Source organism: Alligator sinensis, unplaced genomic scaffold, assembly GCF_000455745.1.
Source record: "Alligator sinensis unplaced genomic scaffold, ASM45574v1 scaffold533_1, whole genome shotgun sequence".
Classification (NCBI taxonomy): Eukaryota; Metazoa; Chordata; order Crocodylia; family Alligatoridae; genus Alligator; species Alligator sinensis.
Window position 1 is genome coordinate 1 of NW_005842330.1, and position 8,444 is coordinate 8,444.

General features: G+C 48.0%; 1 pseudogene; it reads right to left on the reverse strand.

The window, feature by feature from the left end:
* Window positions 1-7,651: 7,651 nt before the first annotated feature.
* Window positions 7,652-7,767, reverse strand: LOC112551087 (annotated as a pseudogene).
* Window positions 7,768-8,444: the final 677 nt, after the last annotated feature.

The window sequence follows — 8,444 nt, forward strand, 5'->3', positions numbered from 1 at the left end:
CTCACAACTCCACTGCAACCAGCAAGTCTCAAGCCTGTCAAAGACGCGACAGGTCTGGGTTTTCCCCAGGCAGGACTGTATGCATGTGTGTGGTAGTTGGAGGTTATAGTGCCTCGTACCCACGTTTCACCAGGGGAATCCTCAGCCCTGGCATTTCCTGCAACTGCTGTGCCACCAGCAGTCTCACCAGGCTTCCCTGACCCTGGCAGAGTGCAGTTTTAGTGGTCATGCCCAGGACCTGGGGCCTCCTCCTTCCCAATAACCCTATCCCCTACCTCCAAATTCATCCTGGCATGGGAGCTCAGCAAGGAAAAGTTCTTCCCCTGCTGGCTGATGATGCAGTGAGTGCCCACTCCAGCTCTAAGAGTGGGGCATTAACTGTTTTTTCAAAATGAAAAAAGGAAATAGGTGCAGATAGAGTAAGGAGGATGGCATTCACTCCATCTTCACCTGGAGCCTGGGGAAACCCCAGCAGTGGGAGGTTCACCTTAAGGAACACCAGCTGTTCCACCAGATCAGGTTCCAAGCAGGTGTGGTGGGGTGTCACTACATCCCCAGCAATGCTGAACACCCTCTTGCTTGGAACACTGGTCGGTGGACAAGACAGGTGTTCGCAGGCAACCATGGCCAGATCCAGCCAAATCTGTCTGCAGCTTGCCCAGTAGGCCAATGGGTCACACAGCAGCGGCTCCACGTCCTTGGCAAGATAGGCAGTCATCATGGTCTGAGCACTACCTGCCTGATGGTGGGGTCTGGTGCCTCTGGACCCCACCATGGAAGCCATGCCTTTGGCCCACATAGGCAGGACCTGTGGTGGAGGAGGAGACTGTCTGGTGGATGGTATGCTAGCATGGGACAGTGGATCCCCCTCTTCCACCTCCCCCCGCCTCCGCTGTTCTGCCTCCCTGACTCTCTTCACCAACACCTCCATCCACTGATTCAGGGTTTGACTGCTGCATATGCTGCCCTTAACCCTCAGGTCACACATGGTGACTTACACGTGGACCATACTGGACTGCAAGGGATCAAGCCATTTCCTGATGCCCTCCTTCAGCTACCTCACCAGTACCTGGACATCTGGTGACAGCGGCTTGCCCCAGAAAGGAACATTGATCCCCTGGAAGCTCTCCATTTGTCTCTGAAGTTCCCTCACTATGGGGAACACCTGGCTAAGGAGGGCATCGTCAGCGCTGAAGGTCTCGGTGGCCTCAAGGAAGGGCCTGAGGACCACCAAGATCTGAGAGATGGTATTCCACTCATCTCTGTTAAGGGAGCTGCTGATCCCAATCTCCCCAAGCAAGGCCAACTCATGGATGCGATTCTGTTGCTCCAGCAGCCCTTCAAGCATCAGGTATGTGGAGTTCCACCAAGTCTCCACATCCTGCATACTTTTGTGCTGTGGGATGTTCAGCTCTGCTTGTTTGTCCCACAGGGACTTGCCCCCCTTGATGCTCTGGTGGAAGTAGCCTGCCACCTTCCTGCATTTTGAAATGAACTTGCTGGTGGTTCTGGTGTCATCACTGGCAGCCCCGTCCCCCTCCAAGGTGTCCCTGACAATGAGGTGGAACTTGTGTGCCACATAGCAGATGCCAATAAAGTTGACCACCTTGACCATATTGTTCCCATTGTCGTTGACCATGAACCCACAGGTGAGCTCTCCCTGCCCAATGAGGCACCCTTGCACCAAGTGGTTCATGGCTCCCATGATCTTGGTTGCTGTATGGGACTCATCCATCACCTTGGCTTGAAGGACAGCCCACCAACGGCCTGACTGTTCATACCAGTGCCCTGTGAGGGAGAGGTAGGTGTGATCTCCACCCCGGCTGCTCCAGATGTCCAAGGTGAAGTGTAAGGCCACCTGTGGACCTGCCTTGCACAGCTCCTCCCTCAAGTTCTCCCTGCATGCCTCATACAGGGAGACACCACCCTGCTGCTAAAGGTGGTGCATCTGGGTGGATGGTGGTGTGGGGCTATGAGTGCCATGAGCCACCTGAACCCTGGCCACTCAACTAAGGAGAAGGGCTGGCCATTCAGAGCAAGCATCTCCCCAATGCTTTGGGAGACCTCGCTCACCCTTGCAACATTCTCCCTTTTCTCTGTGGCATTCCCCCACCAGTCCAGGGTGGCCTGCCTTTGCTTCAAGAGTATAGGGGCTTTGCAGTGAGAAAGGGAGTATCCTTTGGGCACACTTGCACTGGTGCCAGGCTGAGGAGGAACAAGGGTAAGGGGGTGCTGCCTCCTGAGATGCAGCAGCATCACCGTGGTCACCAAGTGTTTCAGCTCCTTGCCCCGGTTGATCTGCCTTCAGCAGTGCTGGCAGATAGCATTCTTGGGATCATCTGCCAATTCAATATGATACCACACTACACTACCCCCTCCCCTCCACATGTTGGATTTTCCCCCTGCTCAGCAGCCTGAGGTACAACAGCAGGAGCTGAGGAGCCACTTGCCTCCACAACCTCAACCTCCTCTGAGATGCTTTCCTGAGAAGAAGACCTGGGTCTAGGGGAACTTTGAGGGGTGTGGAGTACAAACTCAGATCCCCCCTTGTTCTTTAGAATTTCTTTTTCTAGGGCACTCACATTTCCTGCTTCCAGATCCAGCTCCACCTCTGGCACTGGGAGGCTCACACTGGGAAATGAAATTGGGATGGAGGAGACTGTCATTTTGGTGATGGTGGAACTTACAGCTCTTCCCCTACCCTCTTTAGCCCCTCTCCCTCCCGTTCCAGAAGACCTGGCACCTGCCTTTCCAGCACACTTCATATTATTTTTTCTTGTGCTGGAAAATGTGTCTGTGTGCAGTTGAAATATCTATTCTTCTCTCTGCATGTGTAACTAACTTATATCTCTTCTCTGATTACTATATGTGTCTGACTATTTCTTCTTCTCTGTTGTGCTTACTGTGTGTGTAATTAATATTAATATCTCGTCTTCTTTGATTAATGTATGTGTCTGACTACTATCTCTTTTTCTTCTCTGTTGTCTTTACTGTATGTGTGTGTGTGTGTGTGTAATGTATGTGCTTTCCACAGTGATGGATCACACCGCCAGGGAAAACACAGCTTTCTTTTAAAGTGTGTGTGTGTGTGTGGGGGGGGGGGGATAACAAGAACAAAAGAGGTTTTGGGGGGAAGAATAAGTTGAGAGAAATGGATTGGATAGGGATAAGTAGAGGGATTCTAGGCAAGGATAATTAGTAAGCTGTATCCAATCCTTTCCATGAACTGATACTAGCAGGAGACTGACTAGGAAGCCATGCCAGTCCAGTACTACCTTTCAGATGCTGTTGCTCAGGCAGGAACAGCTCACAAAAGAGACAGAAAGGCTGCAGACAGAGGCTTATATGCTGTTTCTACATCCTTCCCCCACAGCACTGTGATTGGAAGGGAACTCAGGGAAAGATCATAGTCACTGGCCAGCTACAGATGTCAGCCTTTGCTCCCCCCGCCCCTGCTCCCTCTCCCTCTTGTCAGTTTCTGTTCCCCTGAAAGACTACCTTCCGAATCTCCGAATCTTTTTCTGAATCTTTTCCAAATTTATTTCAAGGCTCTGAATCAATTTGGAGGGGGTTTTTTTTGGTCTGCTGATTTGATTTGGATTCGGTGATTCAGCCTCTGAATTAGGCTGAATCTTCTCTGAAGCAAATCGATGACCTAAGCTTTGCACCCACCTACTAAAGGCTACACTACTCCTGCTCTGGTCAGAGCCAAAACCCAGGCCAATCAGAACTGCCTCAAATGAGACATCTGTTTACACCCAAATAGTTTTTTGGCCTTAGCAAACAGCATCCTCAGGATGGACAGGCACAGATGAATCTTCAACCAGTGGAACTTATTTTATCAAAGTTACTCTTGATTCTTTTAGGGGTGAATTTCTACTGTATAGGAGTAAGCTATCCCAGTTTAGGGACTTCTGCATCTAGTTGTGCTGTTTTATATTTGTAATATGACAATGGAAAGGTCTGGGGTATGCAGGACCTCAGTCAAAATTACTGAGGGCTACATTTGTGAAATATCAGGCGAGGTTACATGTTCCAGTTAGCTTGTACTAATTCTAAGTAGTGCTAAACACCCAGGAAAAAGCTAATCTCCTCAATGATTACTTTGCATCAGTTTTCCACCAGCCCAAGAGGATCACCCTGCCTGATAGGACACAGGACTATGAGGGTACAGGTGACCATACACCTACATTTGGTGAAGACCTTGTGAGGGAACACCTTGAGAAGCTAGACATCCATAAGTCAGCAGGCCCTGATGGAATATACACAAGAATGCTTAAAGACATCATAGATCAACCATTGGTATGGATATTTGATAATTCATGGCACTCAGGAGAGGTTTCTGAAGACTGGAAGAGGGCCAATGTGGTGCCTATCTTCAAGAAAAGAATGAAGGAAGATCCAGGGAAATATAGGCCAATCAATTCCCTTGAAATATTTTGGAAAAAAATTATCAACGAATCCATTAACAGGCTGACAGAAGCCGCCTATCTGAGAGACAGTCAACATGGCTTCATTATGTCTAGTTCATGCCTGACCAGCCTCATCTCCTTCTACGGCCAGGTGACATGCCACCTGGATGCGGGCAGGGGGGCGGGCAGGGAAGTTGATGTCATTTACTTGGATTTCAAAAAAGCCTTTGACTTGGTCTCCCATGAAGCCTTCATGGCAAAACTGGGGAACTGAGGCCTTGACAACCTTATGGTCTGATGGTTGGGGAACTGGCTCTGTGGTTGGACCCAGAGAATGATAGTTGATGTGTGAAGGAGTGAGAGTAAGCAGGGACACAACAGGAGAGAGTGGAGAGCGCCGCTTCTGGAGCTCTTGCCTTATGAGGATTGAAGCACCGAGAGAAGTGGAGAGCAGTGGGACCCAAGCTCTGAGGGAAGATGAGAGCAGCCTGACCCGAGGTACAGGAAAAGAGGGATAAAAAAAACAAAACAAAAAAAAGAGAACAAAGAAGGGACCCCGTAGGAGGATCTGTGGAGAGACCTGCAGTGTTTGCTGTTAGAGCGAGAAGGAAAGGAGAGAAGGGTGGATCCCCGGGAGGACTCCGAGGGACTCAGGATATCTATCAACAATAGGAAGAAAAAGAAAGACAAGGATTTTTATTGCAAACTCTCCATCGATGTGAATGACTGGTCCAGTCATCGGTCACAAGAGGATTCGAGACCACTAGTTAAAGAGAAAGCCGATTGGTGGCACTGATAGCAATAAAGATAAACAAATTACATGCAGGGAGATCTGAAGAGATAAGATCTCCCTTGAAATTGTGAGACACTGTACCAAATAGAAGAAATGGAAGAAGATCCTAGTGGAGGGTCAATTCATGAATGCTAAGTTCAGTTCATTTCTGTGTTAACTGTTGCAAAGTAGAATTGTTTTGTGTGAGATGAGTAATAAAGTTAATACTTTAAGGGATACAATGAACCTCCTCAATCTGATGGTATGTGGAATTTAAATGAATGTTATAAAAGGAAAACTAAAGAAAAAAAATCAATGCTTTTAAACGGATTGTGGTTGGATATCTAAATATGAGTGCAGTCATGTATACGAATAAGCAGATCGGCTGATGTATACATCTTGCACGTGAGCCCCATTAAAAGGTCATAATAAGAACAAGCTAAAGGAAAATAACACTCCGGACTAATAATATCTAGAAGTAATATTAATAACATCAAAGCCGTGGCAGGTGGGAAAGTCAGGGGTATACTGACAATTCAGGGAATAATGGCAAGTGCAGACAAAGGCACCATAAGCAAAAGCACAACACAATGGAACCGAGTCAGCATGGCATATGGTGACCAGTGGCATCCCTCAGGGTTCAGTACTCAGACCAGTACTCTTTAATATATTCATCAACTATCTGGATTTGGGTGTCAGAAGTGCACTGGCTAAGTTTGCAGATGGTACCAAACTATGGGGGAGTGTGGTTACACTGGAGGATAAGCTGGGGATTCAGGCTGACCTGGATAGGCTCAAAAGGTGGGCAGATATAAACCTGGTGACCTTCAACATAGAAAAATGCAAGGTGCTCCACCTTGGGAGAAAGAACCCACATCATACCTATGGGCTCAGCAGTGCTTCACTCACTAGCACTATGTTTGAAAGAGACATGGGGGTCATGATTGACCATACAGTGAATATAAGCCACCAGTGCAATGTCATAGCTGGCAAAGCAAATAAAAGCCTGGCTTGCATCTACTGATGTATCTCAAATAAGACCCAAGATGTCATTTTCCCACTTTATTCATCCTTGGTGAGTCCACAGCTGGAGTACTGCATCCAGTTCTGGGCTCCACAATTTTAAAAGGATGTGTAGAAGCTTGAGAGAGTCCAGTGGAGACCCACGTGCATGATCAGAGGTTAAGAGAGCAGGCCTTATGAGAAGAGGCTGAGAGGCAAGGGACTCTTCAGCTTGGAAAAGTGTAGGCTCAGGGGGGACTTGGTGGCAGTCTATAAGTATATCATGGGTGTACATCAGGATCTGGGAGAACGGCTGTTCGCACAGGCTCCCCTAGGGAAAATAAGGTCCAGTGGTCAAAAACTGCTGGAAGACCATTTTAGACTGGACCTAAGGAAGAACTTCTTTACTGTCCAAGTCTCCAGAGTCTATTCCAGACTCTGGACATGTTCAAGTTGCATTTGGATGATTATCTTGCTGGGGTCATCTGACCCCAGCTGATATGCTGCCCTTTGGGAAGGGGGCTGAACCAGATAAACTCACTAGGTCCCTTCCAGCCCTAGTCTATGAAATCTATGAAATCTGGGCAGTATTAAAGTTAGCATGTGTTGTGAATAGTTGTATGTTGGGGGTTAATGCCCTCCATAATCATAATCAGGACTCATAGTAGAAATGATATCTTTTATTAGACCAACAAGATTTTTGCAAAAATTTCTTTAATTGCAAGCTTTTAGGCACAAACGCCCTTCATCAGTCATTGAAGAAAAGATTGTAAAAGTTCTCCTGGGTAGAAATGAAAGTTCATATTTCATAGGATTTCACAGAGGAGTCAATAGATGGAAAACTCCTCCAGGCAGTCAGTTCATAGCTGGTATGGAGTCTCTCACCTCTTTGTGAGATCAATCATCATAGAAATTAAGGCTGGAAGGGACTCCAGACTCCTTCTCTATCTGTCTCCTTTTATATTATTCCCACAGACTCACAGTGCCTATTCAACCAGAAATGGATGTCTCTCTATACATATTTTTGTTGTGCTCAGATCAATTGTTACAAACTTTTGTCTCCATTGTGTTCCCCTACTATCTCTCCCATAGAAAGCAAATCCTGGGATCCTGCCCCACCTCCTGGAGGTGGTACCAGAAACATGACCTGGCTCCAAGATTCCTGACACCCACCTCCTAATCAAGAGAAAGCCTTAGCTTCCATATGTAAAATAGGTCTTCTTTGTTTACCTGGAATAGCTCTTGTAGAACTTTCTTGTTGAAATCTTTTCTGTTCATGCCATTAGACAGATGACTGGACTGTGTTTCATATACATTTACCTTGAAGCCCATGGGGAAACCTCTTCTGCTGTTCCTCTTCTGGTCCTGCTGTTCCTCTTCTGGATGGTCCTCCTCTTGAGGTGGCTGCCCTCCTGGCTGCATCAGCATAGCTTGCTGCCATCTGGAAATCTTGGATTCTTTGGACATTGGGACATCTGTGATCAAAAAATGAGTATGTGTACAGGGGGAGACCACAAGGGTCCTCTGCCTTGATAAGAACAGGAACTATACTTGATCTGAGCCAAAAGGCTGAGAAGCGAACAAATGATCCCAGCAAGGTGTCTGTCCAGTCTCCTCTTGAAGACTTCCAAGGTTGGGGACTGCACCACTTCCTTGGGAAGTCTAGTCCAGATTCTGGTCACCCTTACCATAAGGAGGTTCTTTACATCCAACCTTAAACCATCCTCTAACAGTTTATGGCCACTGCTCCTTGTCCTCCCCTGGGGTGCCCTAGTAAACAGTTTTTCTCTCAACTCCTGATATTCATGCCTTACATACTTATAGATGGCCACCAAGTCCTCCCTCAGTTTTCTCTTCCCCAGACTGAACAGTCCCAGATCCTTTAGTCTTTCCTAATGTGCACTCCTCTGACCTGTGGCTAGATGGCAGGGAAGCAGGGATGTGGCTAGGAGCTACAAAGTCTGCTCCATGCCTGCCCTGCTCCCCAGCTCTTTAGCTGCAGTATAGGCTCCAGGATTGGGCTGCACTTCCCCCCTTTAGCCCTCTGCCACCCCAGATTGGGCTCCACCAAGTCCTGTGGCAGCCTGGTAGGTCCCCATAGGGGAAGAGGGCCAGGAGACAGGGGATGAGGAGCAGCCAGGCATCTGTAGATGCAGGATGTGGGGGGGAGGTCCAGCAGCTCCCCACAAATCTGGATTCATGTTATGCCACCCGCACTGGCCCTGCAGCAGCCCAGCAGCTCCTTGTCCCTCCCCCTC